The 19,726-nt window shown below is 36.6% G+C and overlaps 1 protein-coding gene across 4 annotated transcripts in view; it reads left to right on the top strand.

Moving 5' to 3' along the window:
* The window catches only part of Frmpd1 (FERM and PDZ domain containing 1), a 174,022-nt gene that overhangs the window by 103,714 nt on the left and 50,582 nt on the right, over positions 1-19,726 (top strand). The window lies entirely within an intron of this gene.

Below are 19,726 nucleotides of genomic sequence, written 5' to 3'. Positions count from 1 at the left end.
TTTAAATTCAACAAGTATCTATCCCTGAAGGGATTGTAAACCAGGTACTCTTCTCCACTCAAGGAGTTTACAATCTAGGGGGCAGAAAACAAGACCTGAATCCAAATGAAGTTAGAAAACACAAGTCAAACCACAGGGAAGATGGTCACATGCTGGATGGAGGAGTAAGATACTACACAGCAGCACTGTGACGGGGGACCTTGGGGGAACATGGTACGCTAGTTGCCAGGAACCTGTCTTGGATGGGGTGGCGCTCTAGCTGGGTGTTGATGGTTAGATAGGATTTGAGTAAGTCTCCAAGACTGGGGAGATCATGAACAAAGACACAAGGAGGGGCTATGTAAGGGTATTTTTAGGAACCAAAACAGTATTGAAACAGAGAATTACATGGTAGGAAGAGGATGAGTCTTTAGGGTCCCCTTGACTATTCAAAGTTCTTTAATCTATCCAAACCTCAGTTTCTTTGCCCTCAAAATGGAGTTATGACTTCTCAACATGAAGTGTTGTCATGAGGAGTAAATAGTTGAAATTTTCCAAATTGGTCAGGAGAACAGTCTTTTGGGGTAGCAGTGGGAGATGGAATTGGATATCCTGGAAGAGATTGGATTCTAGGTATGGGGAGCCTTGGAGGATTTGAGGAGGGGAGTGACAAGGTAATAGCATTTTAGAATCAGCAAATGTTCAGTGAAGATAAAAGAGATAACCAGAAGTTTGATGATGTGTATAAACCTATGCTTAATTAGGGGCAGAACCAGAGAGGACCCCAGATGTCTTGATCCTAGCTCAGTGTTCTTTTCAGCTTCCCTAGGTTTCCCCTAGATGCTAGAAATTCAAATTCTTGGACCCCACCTGAGACCTACTGAATTAGAAATTCCAGACCCTGGTGATCTGTGTCTGAACCAGTCCTCCAGGTGCTCTAAATGACTTTAAGCTTTTACTAAAAGAAAACTTAGCTTGAATCTTTTACTAATGAAGACACATGCACATGTCTACACACACAGGAACAAGGCACATACATACATGTGTGCACACCCACATATGTGTACACAAACACATGTATGCATACGTGTACACATATACACATAAGGCAGCATCTTTTGTCAGAAGCCCTTGCTACTGGTTTTTTACACTTTCCCAGTTTACTTGTTCATTACAACTATAAACAGCCAATTTAATAATTTTAAGACTAGTTTTTAATTTTTTTTTTTAGTCGTAGTTAGACACATACCTTTATTTTATGTATTTATTTATTTTTTTGTGGTGCTGAGGATTGAACCCAGCGCCTTGCACATGCTAGGCAAGCGCTCTAATGCTGAGCCACAACCCCAGTCCCTATAAGGCTAGCTTTGTTTGACCTTTTCAATATTCCTGGTGGTGTAGCAAGCCCCTTTTAGGTACCAATTTTTATTGCTGCTTTACCTGTGGGCAAAATGGAAACATTTGAAGAGAACAGTCTGGAAGCTTCCTAAATGACATCCAGAAAGTTCCATTGTTTCTCAAATCCTATTTTTAAAGTAATAATGGAAGAATTTTCTTTCTCTAAACTGTAGGAGCATTGTGCTTGCAACGTTGAATGCCGCCCTAGAAATTTTCACAGCCCCTAGCATGTTCATCTGATTGTGACTACGTGCTAAATTTCTTTCTGGTATAGACTCAGCCTGCTTCTCTTTCAGCTTTCTTTGAATAGACTTTAAATTACAAAATCCAGTTTATATCAAATTTAGCTTTTTAAATCACTCAAGCTGAACACAATAAAGTGTTTTAAACATAGATTCAAAATAGTTTCTCCACATCTTGCTGAAACATGAAGGTAACTTCTTTGTTACAGGACAGAGGTAAAATGTATTTTTCCAGCGTATCAGAGAGCAGATAAAAAGTCAGAGAAGATTTGAAGCATAATCTGTTTCCATCTGGTAATTTTTCTTCTCACTGTTATTGATCTGCTCAGTATGAACTTATGACCTGTGAAATTTAGAATTAGCCTACACAAGACTGTTTTTATGATAGATTCAACATGTTTTTCTGGTTCTACCTTGGGGTAAATCTGGTTATCTGACAGGAATTTCATTAGTGTGATGATGAGTCTTATACACTTACAGAGTAAGATCACAGAAATGACCTCAGATTTATGGTTTGAAGTCATTACAAGGCAGCAGACATATGTTTTTGGATCAGTGCTTCATTTGATATTTATAAGATGCTTCAGAGGAGGAAATTTTGTTACAGAAATCATTTCCTTCAGCTTACTGTCAAATATTAAATGTTCCCCTGTGAGAGAGGCCACAGTTTGGTCATGTACTTAGGTAATCCCTTTCCAAACAAAAGCTAGAACATGGCCTTTGGGAAAATGTCAAATCCAGACTTTGAGCCAAAGCCACTGACACTGTTCAGGGATTAGTCAGCACAGTGGGGCCTCATTTGTCCACCATTGTTGAAGAATACCCCCTTCCAAATGGAAAGTGTCAGATAACTGAAGCCCACCCATTTGGAAAGCATCAAAGTGGATTCTTTTGAAACCCTGTGGTAAGGGTTGTTCTTTCTTTTGTTCTTCATTTTGAAACCCTGTGGTAAGATTTGTTCTGTCTTTTGTTCTCCTGACAATTATTAAGCCTTATTCTATGGCTAGCATTGAGTTCAGCACATGGAACAAGAAATATTCAGTTCTTGCTATGCAAATTACACTACAGAGAGGACAAGAGACTTTGCATTGGTTGTTATGAATATGGCGTGTGTTTCAAAAAGAGATGTACCGTTTATTGGGCACATTCAGCACATTCCGTAGATATTTCCACCTACTTGGAAGTTTGAGAAGCAGGTAGGCAGGTAGAGTACATGGTTAGGCATGTTGGAAAAAGAAAGAAAGAAAGAAAGAGAGCAAGAGAAAGAATATGTATGCATGCACACAGAGGGAAGAGCTTGTCCAGAGGCCAGTGTTTGAGGAACTCAAAAGACACTAGTTTGGATGGAACAGAAGTTTCAAAGAAAATGACTGGCTTGGTCTGAGAGACTGGAGTGAAGGGCAGAAGTGGTATTAAGCCATATTTAGGAGTCTGAATTAGGACATTAAGTCAGGGGCAAAATGAACAAGTTTTCATTTGTAAAATCAGTCTGGCTGCTACATGGAGAATTATCCAGAGAGAAAAGAATAAAGAGCAGGAGGCAGTCAGGAGCCTATTTCAGAAATCTATCTGTAGGCCTGGTGGTGGGACCCTGAAATGGAATGGGAGATGTGGAGATGTATGAAATAAATGCACATCTTTAGAGATCTTTTGATGTTGGAACTAATGTGATGTTATGGATGAGAGGAGGGAATGATCAAGCATGACTTCCAAGAGCCTGGCTTGGGCAACTGCCATAATCCTCATGATACCCTTTACTGAGCTCTGGGATATGGAGAAGATGAATCCTGGTTAGGACAGTAGTCACAGGGCTGAGTAATGCACCAAATTAAGCAAACATAAAGGAAAATGAACTTGCAACTTATATTCAAATTGTAGTTCTATATATATTTTCACCTTTTTCTAACTATAGGAGAGGTAAAACTATAGAAGGTACCATGCTATATATGCATAGTATTTTGCTATTTATTTGTCCACTGAGCACTGATGCTTCCTGTAAGCAGAGATCTTCAATGTAGATGGATAAAATGTGGTTCCTGCTGCTTCCAAAGAATACAAAGTTTATTATATTTGGGATCTAATAACTTCTAATAAAGGGTGAGTCAGGTCTCTAAGATAAATTATGTCTAGCTAGGAAAACAGAGAAGGAAGAGGTGGCATTTGAGCTGGACTTTGACCTGGCTTTACACTTTCCTACAGGGGCAGCTGCCTGAGGCCCAGCACTTAAAACTAGTGTAGAAGATATTATTTGTCCAGAGTAATGTCCTAGAAGGAGTGTAGGGCATATGGATGCTGGCCACTGCCTAGGTCTGAGGACACAGGACCACAAGGGCAAAGCTGAGGAGTTTGACTTTTGTTCTGTGAGTGGAAGGGAATCATGGGGACAGAATAATCCCAGTTCTCCTTTAGGAAAGGGATTCCAACTACAGCTTAGAAGTTGCATTTTCAAAGCCTTGGTTCCTTGCATGTCTTAAGTTTCATAGGTCTGTGATACTTTGTTGATATATAGTCTTGGGTAATTCTTTGCTGTTCTTGGTTTATCTATCCCTTCTTGGGTTGTTTCAAGTGTTTCTACTATTCTGAGTACAACTGTGATGAATATTTTGGAACATGCAAGAGCCAGGGTCTTTCTGAGTTTATACTCTATTCTAAGACTTCACTAGGCACAGGGGACACAGAGATGAATAGATGCCATGCTTGCCTTGTTAGGAACTTATGGTCTAATGCAATTATATTATATTTTCCCTTTGGGATCATTACTAGTCCAAAGAGTAATAGGTGGTTGAAGAGAATGATCAAGTTTTAAATTCATATTATAATTTCCCTGATTTATTTCCTAGAGANGGGAGGGAGGGAGGGAGGGAAGGAAGGAAGGAAGGAAGGAGTGGGGGAAGGGACAGACAGGTGAAGTTGAGCACCATGCAAAAAATACTTTTTATCTATCAGCAATTAATTTCTGTTTCTCTTTCCCCATAACCCCTGGCAATCACTAATCAATTTTCTATCTCTGTAGATTTGTCTGTTATAGAATTCTCATACAAATGGAATCATGAAATATTTGAACGTTTATGTCTGGAGTCTTTTTCTTAACATGTTTTCAAGGCTCTTCCGTGATAGACCATCTGTCAGAATCAAATTCTTTTTCAAAAAAATTATTATTTTATTTTATTTATTTTTATGCGGTGATAAGGATTGAACCTGGGCTGGGCTGTAGCTCAGAGGTAGTGCCCGCCTCACATGTGTGAGGCGCTGGGTTCGATCCTCACCACATAAAAATAAAAAAAGATATTGTATCCAACTACAACTAAAAAAAAAAAAAAATATTGAACCCAGTGCTTCACACATGCTAGGCAAGTGCTCTGCCACTGAGCTGCAGCCCCAGCCTTAGGATCAAATTCCTTTTTATGGTAGAGAGAAACTTCTATTGTCAAACTTTTGCCCTAAACAAATTGAGTCACATACCTGAGTTCACACTACCTCAGAAAAAGAGGTTATACTTCGTTACTCACATTTGCATAGGACTCTATAGTTTTCAAAGCATTGTCACAACAGAATGGAATGTAAGGCTTACAGCCATCCTGGCACACAGTCAACAGGGATTATTATTATTGTTTTTGTGGATGAGGGAAAAAAAAACAGAGAGGGGATGTTCTCTGCTGGTCATGTACTACCATTTCTGTTCATGGAAGTGTGAATAGGAACTTGATGGGTAGGCAGTGGGGGTTGGGGACTAGGCAGAGGAAATTGCATCTGCAAAGATGTAAGGGCATGAGAAATCAAGGCCTACCTGGGGAACACAGGCAATCAGTTGCTCTGAAGGGTAAAGTGAGAGAGATGAAATGGACAGGTAGGCAGGGACCAAATCACAAAAGGCTTTGATTGTGACTCCAAGACGGAGAGACAGGGAATGGAATGGAAAGGTCAGTCCAGCTGCAGCACAAACTGAACTAATCTCATTTTGAATCTCATTTCTTCCCCTTTCTTTCTGTGTACTCTTAACCAAATCATTTAACTTCTTCATGCCTCAGTTTCCTTCTTTTATGAATGAGGATTGTTATAAGCATTAAATAGTATCTCTGAAGTGCTTAGCTCAGTGACCGGCACATAGTAAATGGTAGTATTGTTAATGTAGTTGTGTTATTCACATTATTGTAGGACTTTATTCTAAACAAAACAAAACAAAACAAAAACCAATGGGGGATTTTGAAAATAAAAGTGTTGGGCTGTGGGGGCAGCTCAGTGGTAGCAGTGGTAGAGCACTTATCCAGCATGCAAGAGGCTCCTGGTTTGATTCCCAGAATTGCAAAATAAATTTTTTAAATGAATTAATGATAATAAAAGTGTCATGATTAGAATTGTATGTTATCTTACTTTGGCAGTCATGTAGAGGATAGATTGTTGGAAGGTAAAGCTGTGGAGACTGGCTGGGAAGTTATTATAATTTTTCAGATGGAATGAAAGTTTGCACTACAGCAGTAGTATTGAGAAAGGAGAGAGGGTGAGAATTAAGGTAACTGTGAACAAAGCTTCAGGACCTAGAGACTGGACCAATGCGAGGTATAAAACAAGGAGTTAAGGATGATTCCCCAATTTTTTACTTGGGTAATTAGAGAGTTAAAGGATGGTCTTTTTAAACAACATGTTCCACCTTAGAGGAAAGCATTGGAGGAATAGAGCCAAGAAAGATGGTGAATTCTGTTTTAGATGAAATAGCTCCTTTGTTTATTGGACCTCTTGGTAGATATACTAAAGAGGCAATTGGTTCTCAAAGCAGCAGGAAATTGTGGGAATAAGTGGGATTGCCCATCGAGAGGAGCAAGCCCCAAACTTTGCTGTTCACTAGAATTACTTGGGGGGGGGGGCGTCTTTAAAACTACCAGTGTCTGGCTTTCATCCTCAAAAGTTCTAATTTAATTGATCTGGCGTGTAACCTGGGAGCTTTAAAAGCTCCCCAGGTGATTCTAATATGCAGTGAAGTTTGGGAAACCATGGGTTTAGAAGTAACAGTTACTATATTTTTTCTGATGAGAAGGGAGGATGGGAACCAAACTTTGGAATTCAAGATAGCGGGGAGTTTGCAAGAAGGCTTGAGTAAGTTGTAGCCTGAGACTGGACAGGTGTCACAGGAGCCAAGGAGGAAAGTTGAAAAGTTGTATGTAACATTTTTATTTATGTTAGTTTAAGAGAAAGTGCTAGTTTGTAGTTTATTTCTCCCCAAAGGCTTAATATTTGTCATATATTCTGATTTTCCTATTTGTATTTTCTTCTTGTGCCAACAGTCAATTTATATACCTTTTATATATTGGACCTCATGTATTGTGGAATGGTTGATATTTCACTTTTCTGTTTATTACTATTGTATTAACACCATCCTATTTGTGTCTCATTTATTCATTTATCATTTATTCACATTAGCAAACACTTTATTGAATTTATTGAATGTCTATTTTATGTTAGAGCTAGAGACACAAACATGACTAAGACAAAAACCCTGCCTTCAAGTTATTTATGATCTGGCCCCAACCAGCTCATAACATGGATTCATCTCTCCTAAATCATTCTTTAGTTTGGAAAACATGTTGGGTCTAGTCCTCATCCAATCTTGATTGTCCCCTATAGGGTCTCTGACAAGCAGATCTTTTTGTATTCTTATGTACTTTGGTGATGAAAAGCAGGGTAGCCCAGTGCAGTTTTGTTGGTTTGTTTGTTTTTGAAAATTTTTTAAATACACTTTTTTGTTGTTATGGATGTACACAATACCTTTATTTTATTTATTTATGTGGTGCTGAGGTTCGAACCCAGTGCCTCACACATGCTAGGCAAGTGCTCTACCACTGAGCCACAGCCCCACCACCCCCAGTGTAGTTTTAAGAAACCTAATTATGAAAAATTCTTTACAAGATGGGCAAAAAGGGTAAGTGTTCAAGCTGAGTAACATACACGGAGATTCTGTCTACTTTTATGTATGTTTAAAAATTTCCCTAAGAAAAATTTAAAAGCTCTTTAGATTGAGTCAATATTTTTCTTCTTGAGCTTGAATGAATTGTTACTTTTAGACCATACAGAACAAGTCCAGGCTTCTTATACACAGAAAGTCTACTCCAGTACTTTTGCTTGTTCCTAAAGTCTCCTAAGCCTCCTAAACAAATTTGCTAAGATTATTCATGATCTCCAATATTTCAAAATTGAGTCCTTCTTATATATATGTGTGTGTGTGTGTATGTGTGTGTGAACACACATACACACACACACACACACACGAAACAGCAGAATGCATTACAATTCTTATTACCCATATAAAGCACAATTTTTCATGTCTCTGGTTGTATACATCAAAATTGAGTCCTGTATACAGTCATGCTAATTGCAGGTATTTATAGGGTTTAAATACTGCCCGAGCTGTAAATCTCTCCAATTTCTTGTTCATTTGCGTTACACTGGCCAGCAACTCTAATGTGATGAATAAAGTAATTTTGTTTTCTCCATTTAGTGGAATATTTCTATTTTTCTTTCTAAAATAGCATTAAATCACCTGGTATTTCTGTATTTATTTATTTATTTATTTTATTAAACAAGAAAATGAGGTTACATCTAACAAATTATTTCCAGCTTCTTATGATGTAATTATTTACCTTATTCATTTTTTTCTCTTTATTAGATAAAATATATAATACTTTTCCTTAAATTTAGCTTTTTAAAAACTTTTTTTAAAGGACAAATCCAACTTGATTATAGTATATAATCCTTATAATATGTTGCTGCTGGATTTTGCTGGCAGTTACTTTTCATTAAAAAAAGATTATTAAGGGAAAACTTAAATGTACACAAAAGCAGAGAGAATGGTAAAATTAACTTTGTGTATTTATCTCACAAATTCATGAATTATTAAAATTTTCTGGCTAGGTTCTTATTTCATAATTTTATGAGTAGCTCATTAGTGAAATTGACCTACATTTCCTTTTTTAAAGTATAATCTTTGTCAGATTTTAAATTCAAGGTTATCTTTGCATCATTAAAAGAACTTGGCCAGCTACTGTCATTTTCTCTGTTAAGAGATGTTATCTATTAATTTTGAGGAGCGGTTTTGGTAAATACACTACCACATCAGGTTCTATGTGGGGTTTTTTCCTTCTCATAGGATTTTTTAAATTTTATTTTCCTTTTTTATTCTGCAGATATAGATTTACCTATAGTTTTAACTTTGCTGTTTTTGTTCTGATCCTTTGTTTTTGATAACAAAGACATTGAACTACCTCAGTTTCAGTTGATCAGGCTGAAGTTGATCAGCCTTTGGGTAGCTGAAGGTTAAAGTAATTTGTGGAAACAACAGAATAAGTGAGTCAGATACACTGACCACCTTGCCAGGACCTCTTGCCACTGGGCAGTGAATAGTTTAGTGACTGGCCCTTCCTGGTGCCATTCTCATTCTTGAACACCTGCACTGAGTGTTTTTCAGTGAATTGGATGTTTTACATGACAAATGGTGTCTTCAGCACATCCAGGAAAGACTAACATCAACTTCTTTATCCTGCATGTCCCCAGAGGCTGTCAGCATATCTCATTGGTAAAAATCCTATTTTTTTTATCTCCCTCTATGGGACTTAGATTCTTCTTTAAGATTTCACATGGAATCTCACATGTCCTCCACTATGTCCAAGGAACTGGTCTAGGGGTGTTTTAGTCAACTTTTTCACTACTGTGACTAAAAGGACCCAACCAGAATAACAGGAGGAAAAGTTTATTTGAGGGCTCACAGTTTCAGAGATCTTAGTCCATAGAAGGCCAGCTCCATTCCTTGGGGCTCAAAGTGAGGTAGAGCACCATGGAGGAAGAGTGTGGCAAAGCGAAGCAGCTCACATGATGATCAAAAGAGCAGAGAGACTCCTCTTGCTGGATACAAAATATATACTCCAAAGCCACACCTACAATGAACCAATTCCCCCAGCCACACCCTACCTTTGTGGGACACCTCACATCCAAACCATAAGTAGGGGAATCCCTTGATAAGTAAGAATGCACTTCCATCCCAAAGGGTTAATATGGAACTCTTGGGAGAGCACCATTCTATGAAGTTGATCTTGTTACCCAGAATTTGTTCTGCTGAAATTGAAAGATTTATCAGCTGGGCATGGTAGCACATGCTTGTAATCCCAGCAGCTCATGAGGCTGGAGAATCATGAATTTGAAGCCAGCCTCAGCAACTTATCAGGGCCCTATACAACTCAGCAAGACCTTGTCTCTAAATAAAATACACAAAAGGACTTGGGATGTGGCTCAGTGGTTAAGTGACCCTGGGTCCAATCCCTGGTACCAAAAGAAAAGAAAGGCTTACCAGGCTGACTGGAAATAGACATCTTCCAAAGTCACCCAATAACTCAGCTAATCTAAATTATTTGTGAATAACAAGTATAGTGTTCTCCCCTGCCCTTGTGGTGTCAGGGATTGAACCTAGGGTCTTGGATATGTGAGGCAAGCACATCCTCAAAACAAGTGTGATATTCTAATATTTTCCTTTTTCCCTAATGTTTGTTTTTACTCATTACTCATTTTATTGAGAATAACTTGTATCATTGGTCTATTGATTTTGTCAATCTCACATTATTCACATTGTCTCTATTAAGTGAAATTTGATTCTAATTTTCTGCTTTTATTTAAATATTGTTCATTCATTCATTTACTTATTCAATAACATAAATCAAGTTTTATTATGTTTCACACCCTGAGAGATAATAAATGGGGATAAGACATGGTTTCTATGCTCAAATTGCTGATAATTAAGAGGAAAGAAGAAATAGTGAAAAGGGTGAAAAAAAAAACCTAAGCTAACAAAAGAGGTTGAAAAATCACAGAATGACTCTTAGGGATGTCTTTCACTGATGTGTCATATATCATTTATAAAGATTTTATGCTTTTCAAAGAGAAAAATAATGAGCTTGAGTCTATATCTACATAACATGCTGCAAAACTATATGAAATGTAATCTTTTCTTTTTTAAACAATCATTTTTTTTTCTAAAATAAGTTTTAAGGGTGATTCTTTTTTTTGTACTCCTGGGGATTAACCCAGGGTCTCATGCATGCTAGGCAAAGGATAATTCTTTAATCTTTGAAATTTAAGAACTTGAGTAAGAGCCTTCCTTGGAGCATATCTGAGAATTGCTTTTTGGTTCTTCATATTTGAAAACAGAGGTGTTTTTCAGCTCAAGAAATTTTACTACTACTTTCATTATAATTTTATGCATTCCTTTTTAATTTTTCTCTGCTAGTCCCTATTATTTGTAAACTGGATATTCTTAGTCTAATTTTAGGTCTGACAGTTTCACTTGAATTGCTTTCCAGTTTTATTTTAAAATTCCAATTTCGTGTAAATGGTTTTGGGCACTTCAGTTTCTCTTCTATCCTTCACTGCCTCCCTCCTTGTTTTTCATTTCTCAATAGCTTGTTTAGTTACCTGAAAATCTCCATCACTTCTTTTATCCCTCTTGAAGCTTTATCTCTTTAATTATCTATTTGCTTTTGAGATAACATCACCCTGTCATACTGAGTCATCTTATCCACTTGCAAAATATGTTGCAAGGGTTTGCCTTTTCATATTCACTTTGTTCCCGAAGCATGTTCAGTTTGGGAGTTGTGCCTTTTGAGGGATTTTGCTAAGTTGATATGTGCCCAAGCAGGGTGATCTAAAGTGTCACTGTATTGTGAAGAACTATTAGAGGAACTGAGGATGTTTAGTCTTGGGTAGAGGAGACTTAAAGACAACAAGGTTTCCATGTTCAAATCCAGAAAGTCTAGTGTACTGAGGAGGTAGCTGATTTATTCTGGGGGCAGTGGTTAGAGTGGTCGGAGGACAACACTACTGCTGAGGACCAGAGCTTTGGGTAATGACACTCTTTGTTAACAAGATGAGTCCAACAGTGAATGACAGAACCATTAGAGACTAGATGACATCTTGGCAGTGAGATTGTAGAGAAGATTCAAATATTTGGGGGATTATCCAGGCTCTTACTTTGTTCCATTAGCCCTGCAATCCAGAGGCTAATATTAAAGCCATTAGCAGGTCATTCTCTTGACTTGAAAAATCCTCTGCTCAGACCTTGCTGAGTCAAGGAGCACTTTTAATGCTTCGTTGATGTAGCCATTTCTTTGGTCTTTGGGGAAATCCTTGGATGAAGGCATGTGCTTACCCACAATCCAAATTAATTATTTTAATTAGAGTCATATATGCTTATAGAAATCAGTTAGCTAAATTGTATTTGGCAGCAGTTTCTTAATAATCCCCTGTAAGTAACCATTGCAATTTTGATGACTTTCAAAAGGAATGGAAAGGCTTGCTGACCTTCAGTACTTGTGGACATGTCTGAGATCCCTGACAACACTGCAGCCATTCAGAAACTGAAACAATTTAGAGGTCAGAAATTCTGCATCTTCCAGTGCTGTGGTTACCTCAGGACTCTCAAATACTCTAGGGGTTTTAATTCAAGACAGAAGGCAACACATACCATCTTGCCTGGCTCTGAGATCTAATGGAGCCCTCAAATTGCATGAATAGAAGGAACTGCAAAATTCTTCTAGTCCATGTACTCCATAGAAGGTCCCTCTACTCCACTGTAGTATCCCATCTGCTTCCCCCATGCAGGGTTATTCAGTCTCTGCTTCAGTACCCTCAGTGACTGGGATCTTAACAATTCTTGAGAAGACCCATTGCACCCTTGGATTACAAAGAACCCTACAGAGGTCTTGATTTAAACTGAGCTAAAGGCTGCCAATCTGTGACATTCCCCGTTAATCCTGGTTCTGCATCCCAGAAGCATATGGATTGTGTTCTCACACCATGGCTTTTAAGCTGTTTGTGAACCATAACCATACAGGTCATCCCCAAATTTTGTCTAATAAGCATTCTGTGATTTTTCAGTGAGTCCTCATATAATTTGGTTTTAAGCTTCTTTGCCATCTTAGATTCCTGAAAGTATGATACTCAGAAGAAGACAAAGTTAATATCCATATCCTAAAACTGCCACCTAACTTGATTCTATAGAAGGACTGACTGAGGCAACTGATATTTGAAACAAAGTGTCCTGTGAACTTTGCTAGACATTTATTCTGTCCTCAGTGATTAGTCCTTATCTTGTCAGAAAACCAAACATACATTCTTGATCATACTCCATGTTAAGTCTCACAGAAATATATGACTCTGTGTCATTGGCAAAGGAACCTTAAATAATTCTTATTTATAAAAGAGCATTTACAAATCAGTAATGAGAAGGCCAACATTTCAGTAAGAATATAGGGGGAGGGGCTGGGGTTGTGGCTCAGTGGTAGAGCACTCACCTACCATGCGTGAGGCACTGGGTTCAATCCTCAGCACTACATAAAAATAAAATAAAGATATTGCATCCACCTATAACTAAAAAATAAATATTTAAAAAAAAAGAATATAAGGGGAAACCAGAAATAGAAAAATAATAAAAAATAAATATAAATGGCCAGAACATATAAAAAATATTGAGATATACTAGTTAACAAATAACTTCAAATCAAAACTATAAGGAGCTCTGACCTGGAAATATGTCCATAATATACTCACAGGTTTAAAAAATACTAAGTGAGACCACTGAGTGTAACATTATATAATTTTTATGGAAATAGCATTTTAATATTTGTAATATTGGCCTCTATAAACTTAGGGCAAAGTTAATATGAATTCGTACCAAATTATTAACTGTGTTTACCTCTGAAGGGATGGATTGGATGTTTGAAATAAAATTCTTATTTCACCTAATTTTTAATGTGATGGAATTATGTGTGATTTTTACTTTTGTTTTATATAAATATGTATACTTACGTATATATACATATATATTTTAAATTAATGATAGATTCTACTTTCCATACCATTAGCAAATATTTTTCAAATTATAACATCCAGTTTTTATGAAAATGTGGATATTTGCTTTAATTTCTGTGTTTCTTAAAATATTAAATATTCAAGTTAATAATTAGACACCACTTTCCAACCTCTTGGCAATATTTTTTAAATGATAATATTCAGTGTTTATAAAGTCCTCTCGTGGAAAGAAAGCAAATTGTTGCTTTCTTGGAAGCAATTTGATAACATATATCCAAAATTTGAAGAAATGAATATATATTTATATCCAATAATTTTACTTCTATGTATTTATCCTAAGAAAATACCTGATAAGTGGCCATTGGTCATGAATAAGGATGTTTGTTGTAAAGCTTTTATAAGAGTGAAATACTGGAAACATAAATTTCTGATGATATATTTATTGAATAAATTATGATATAAGAGAAAATAAACTATATAGCCATTTTAAATGATGGTGTAAATGCTTAAATATTAATATGTAATGATATTTATGAAACTATAAGTGGGAAAGTATAATATCATTTTTCTTTTCAGTGCTGGGATCAAACCCAGGGCTTTACCAGTGAATTATGCCCCTTTTCTTCACTTTATTTAAAAAATACACACATTTTCTGCTGAGCTTGATGGCACATACCTGTAATCCGAGCAGCTCAGGAGGCTGAGGCAGGAGGATCATGAGTTTAAAGCGAGCCTCACAACTTAGTGAAGCCCTAAGCAATTTGGCAAGACCCTGACTCTAAATAAAATATTTTTTAAAAAGGTCTGGAGATGTGGCTCAGTGGTTAAGTGCCTCTGAGTTCAATCCCTGGTACCCCCCCCCAAAAAAAATACACACATTCTCTAAACGTAGAAAAAGAATGAAAAATTAATAATCAGTAACTCTAGGATACAAGATTATAGAAGATTTTATTTTCCATTACATTTTTATGTTTTATTATAAGCATATGTTACTTCAGTTTTAAAAATATGAGCTAAGGGCTGGGGATGTGGCTCAAGCGGTAGCGCACTCATCTGGCATGCGTGCGGCCCGGGGTTCGATCCTTAGCACCACATACAAACAAAGATGTTGTGTCCTCCAAAAACTAAAAAATAAATATTAAAAAAAAAATAAAAATAAAAACATGAGCTAAATAATTTTAAAAGTTAAAAAACAAAATAGTACTAAGGCTTTTAATAAAAATCAGTGGCCTTAACCTTAGAAGCAACCTCTTTCAACTCTTCTAGCTTTTTCCCCTGGAATTTTCCTCCATATTTCTGAGAAATATGCTTATATTACTGTTTCCTAAATTTATTAATTCAGAACATCATCTAATCATTATGGTAGATAAGGATTTAGCTCTTATGCCACTACACTAATATTCATTACCATATCTTCCCAATATTATTATATCACTTTTTTTGAGAAATCACTTTTCAGTGTCTGTTATTATGGAAATGTAAATGTTCATGGCTGAACCAAGTAGGGAACTATATAATTTTATTTTCTTTCTTGCACCGCTTTTTATATTTCCTAGATTTCATAATTTCCTATGTTTTTTATTTGCTTTGTCTTCCATGTATTTACTGCGAATTCTTCCCACACATTCCAACAGCCTCTCACATTTTCTACACAAACAAGTCAAATAATACAACCATTCCTATTTCTGTTTCCTAAAAGATCTCTGTCTTTATGCACCAATCTCTACAGTTTGCTCTTTAGGTCTTTTTTGCAGGTGTTTCTGTGATGCATCCCTTCAGAGTTATCACAGATGCTCCTTTTGCCTCTTCTCTGTATTTCAACACCAATTTCCTAGAATTCATTGTTCTTTATTTACTTACTTACTTGTTTGCAGAAACACATCCCTCTAGTATCATCCTCAGAAAGGGTATGTGAGAGAGAAATTTTTTGAGATCTGAACATGTACTTGATTGTGAATTTGGATATAGAATTCTAGATTGAAAATATTTTCCTTCAGAAATTTGAAGGCATAACCTCAATGTCTTTTCAGCTTCCATTTTTGTTACTAAGTGTAATGCCATTTTTACTATCAATTGTTTGTGATCACCGCCCCCCTGGAAATTTGTAAGGTATTTTTTGTTTCTAGTTTTTGAAATGTTATAATTTGTTCCTTGGTGTGGGTATTTTTTCATTCGCAGTTCTGGGCAATTAGTAAATAATCTGAAAATAGATTCTTCAGGGAAATTTTGTTGAATGATTGGAGAATTTTCTTACCTCTTTTTCCTTTATTTTCTACTTCTAGAACTTCTATTACATGAATATTGTACTTTCTGGATAGATAGTATACACTTATTGGATTGTATGTTTTCTCTGTCATTTACATTTGACTATTCTCTGCAATATTTCATTGGCTACATTGTTCAAAATTTTAATTGAATTCTTTAATTCCAGCTCTTATTTATAATTTGTAAGTATTTATTTTGTTCTCTGATAATTTACTTTAAAAAAAGACACTTTATGGACGTAACATCTTTCTGAGGAGGTAAACTATAGAAAATTTTTTTTGAGAGAGAGAGAGATAGAATTTTTTAATATTTATTTTTTAGTTTTTCGGCGGACACAACATCCCTGTTTGTATGTGGTGCTGAGGATCAAACCTGGGCCACACACATGCCAGGCGAGCGCCCTACCTCTTGAGCCACATCCCCAGCCCAATAGATAATTTTTTTTCTTTTGTTTCCTGCATTGTCTCTGTTACTTCTGAATTCTTCTATTTGTTTACATCTGTTTTTCATAATGCAGTCTTTCCTTCATTGCCCATTCATAGGTAATAGTAAAGTAGTAAAAACAAAGAATTGGAAGCTTCGGGCAATGGGTCAGACCCATGGACAAATAGGCTTCAATGCGTGATGATTTGCAATAAGTTGCCTCATCACTAGGGAAATACTGAAGGTGTCATTATCTAAAGGCCTTTTCTCTGTGCGTTTCAGTTCTCCAGAGGTTTCTGTAATCTCTTGTTTGGGATATAAAGTCCTAGCTGCTCTTATTCTGGGAACTGTGCAAAGAAAGACGTCATTCAGCAAAAAGAGTTTTATTTAATCCTTCTATTTTCATTCTGGCACCTGCTATTGTGCCTGGTTGCTCAAGATAAGGATTTAGGATAAAGAAAGAGATATACTGAGTCTCAAAGGAAACATCCATGAGCCACTGAAATGCAGAAAGCATTCTGGAACAGTTGTAACTCCTGATAGACATGCCCTGGGGCCACCCCCTTGTAAACTGAGGGAAACTGGCACGCTTAGAGAAATCCTGTACGTAGATGTGAGGCTTTACTCTGGCTCTACCTCCAGTTTGGCCCCCAACTACTGCCCCTCTATAAATATTGGAGCTCCTATGCAAGGAGGGACTTCTCACTCTCCAGATAGCCTGCATTTCCCCTTGCATGTCTGTCTACTTACTGTGCATTTGTCTAATGTGCTGAGATTCTTTTTCATCACGTATGACAAGAACCCCACTGGTCCGGAGTCGAATTTCCCTTTCCTTCAGGGGTCTCCTAGGACCCTTCTCCAGAGACATCTCTTCTCCCATGACATCCCCAATCCTTTTTTGTTTAATTTTTTCAGCAAATAAGTCTCTTGTCTCCAGTAGGATGGGAGAGAGATAGTGGTCTGGGTAGGCAGTGGAATGGAGATGGGACAATTGCTGCTTGTGGAGACTTTTACCCGTATTTTCAGCCTTTTGCCTCCTTCCTGCTTTCTCCTGTACCTACTGCCTCTAATTTCTGAGGCATTGGGAGAATCTGCTCATTTTTCATGAGCATCCCCCTGGGAATGCGCGTAGGTCTCTGTTACCTCTCTTCCAAACACTTCCTACCTTCCAAACATCATTGACATCTCTCATCTGTTGTCTTCTCTCCTCTATTCATTATTCTAGAGATTTATGGTTTTTATTTCTTTGCTATAATATATAGAGTTTGGGAAGAAGAGATTAATACATTGTTTTCATTTGCCATGTCTAACCAGAAATCTACTCTCTCATATTACTTTTTTATATTTGGCAGTCAGGTGTTGGGAGCTGGTGATAGTGGGGATTGAACCCAGGGTCTTATCCAGGCTAGGTCAGTGCTCTACCACTGAGTTATATCCTCAGCCCTTTTGAGACAGTGTCTCACTTTAAGTTGGCCAGGCTGGCCTCAAACTTTTGATTCTCCGCCTCAGCTTCTCAAGTATCTTGGAATGCAGGAGTGTGCTAACTCCCCTGACCTACACATTTTAAAAAGTGAGATGCCTAGAACTGAAGATAGTGTTCAGGTCTGATGTCCCCATTATAGAATAAAACTAGATACATCCCTTGATCTAAGTGTAATTTATTTTTGGTTGCAGCCTATGTTTCTGTTAGCCTTTTGCCCCTGAATTTGTATTTGGCTTCCATTTGACTGAACAGTGTACAACTCCAGGTTTTCAAAGTGATCAGGTTAGGTGTCCTGTGATCATTTTTGTGTACCTTTGTCAGTCCTCTCTTCTTATATCCCTGGGATAGATCCCACAGTTACTTTCTTGATTGCTGCTAGGTTTTTGCTAATTTTAAAGGATATTTTTGTATGCATAGATAAGAGTGCATTTTTACCACACCATACTGTTTTTGTCAAAATTGGTATGAGTGTTACACTGGCTCCTTAAAAAGGATTTGGAAAGTTTCCTTCTTTATGCTCTTGAACAGTTGAAATATCATTGGGGAAAAATTAACTAAGCTGGCTAAATGCAATGTGGTATCCTGGATTTGATCCTGGAATGAAAAAGGAATATTAGTGGAAAAAACTGGTGATATTTGATTATAGTCTATAGTTTGGTTTAATAGTATTGTGCTAATAATGTTAATTTGTTAATTTTGAAAAAAGCATAATGCTTATGTAAGATGTTAACAGTAGGGAAAACCAAATGAAGAGCATCTGGTAACTTTTTTTTATTATTATCTTTGTAACCTGATTATACATCTACAGTTATTCCTAAGTGAAAACTTTATTTAAAACAAAACAAGAACAAATCACTAGGGTGACCTGCATCTTATGAATGTGTAGGACTTCACCTTTAAGCCAGACTGTGAATGGCTTTTTTTGGTAAGAAGAGGGGTGAAGCATTTTAACAAATTTCTCTTCTACAATAATTATAGCTTTTCTGTATCTTCCAGGGTCATCTTAGATCATTTATGTTTTCCTTTGGAAACTATCCATGTCATCAGGGTCTTCAAGTGTATTCATGTAGTGTTAAGCAACATAATATCTTATAATTCTTATTTTTTAATTGTTCTGTATCTATGTTTATTTCCAAATGTCTTATCTTATTTTGTGTGGGTATTTATTGAGCTATGGGATTAATTTGGTGAGTTGAGACCAATTTTTTTAAAATATCTATTTTTTTAGTAATAAGTGGACAAAATGTCTTTACTTTATGTGGTGCTGAGGATCGAACCCAGTGCCTCACACATGCTAGGTGAGTGCTCTGCCTCTAAGCCACAACCCCAGCCTGAGACCAATATTTTTTAAAGTGAATAGACTATAATAAAAAAATCAATATATATTGATTTGTGGAACATTAATCATATATATATATATATATAGTATATATATATATATGTATTTCTTCCTTTGTTAACCTGAAAATATCTATCAAATCACAAATGCATGCAACTTTTGACCTAGCAATTTAATATTTGGGAACCTATCCAGGTATATAATTGTAAACATGCAGAAATGATATATGTACAACATAACTCATTGTAATATTATTTATAATAGTGAAAGATTGGTAATAACCCAAATGTCTACCAATAGGACTCTTTTTTAAATTACAGTACATTCATACAATGGAATACTCAGTAGTTGCAAAAAGAATGAGGAAGGAATCTATGCACTGATGTGGAAAGATATCAAGGATGTATAGTCTAAGGAGAAAACAAACCCTGGTGCAGAACAGTGTGTGATGTACTGCCCTTTGTGTTGAGGAAATAGAAAAATCTGTATTTGTGTTTATTTGCATAGACATGAAGAAACTCTGGGAGGACAGATAGCAGGAGAACAGTGTGGGCAGGGGAGCTGGGTGGATGGCAAGTCAAGAACTTTCACTGTGTACATATTTTTTACTATGATAAGGATACTTAACAAAAGATCTACCCTCTTCACAAACATTTAAGTAGACAACAAGTAGCTACATCTTTTTTTAAAGGCTAGAGTTGAATTATACATATGAACAACCTCTTCAAAAATGAAATATAAAATATTGAGCCA

This window comes from Marmota marmota, unplaced genomic scaffold (genome assembly GCF_001458135.2).
Source record: "Marmota marmota marmota unplaced genomic scaffold, marMar, whole genome shotgun sequence".
Classification (NCBI taxonomy): domain Eukaryota; kingdom Metazoa; phylum Chordata; class Mammalia; order Rodentia; family Sciuridae; genus Marmota; species Marmota marmota.
Note: the sequence above shows the minus strand (reverse complement) of the source record. Positions and strands in the feature narration are given on the sequence as shown.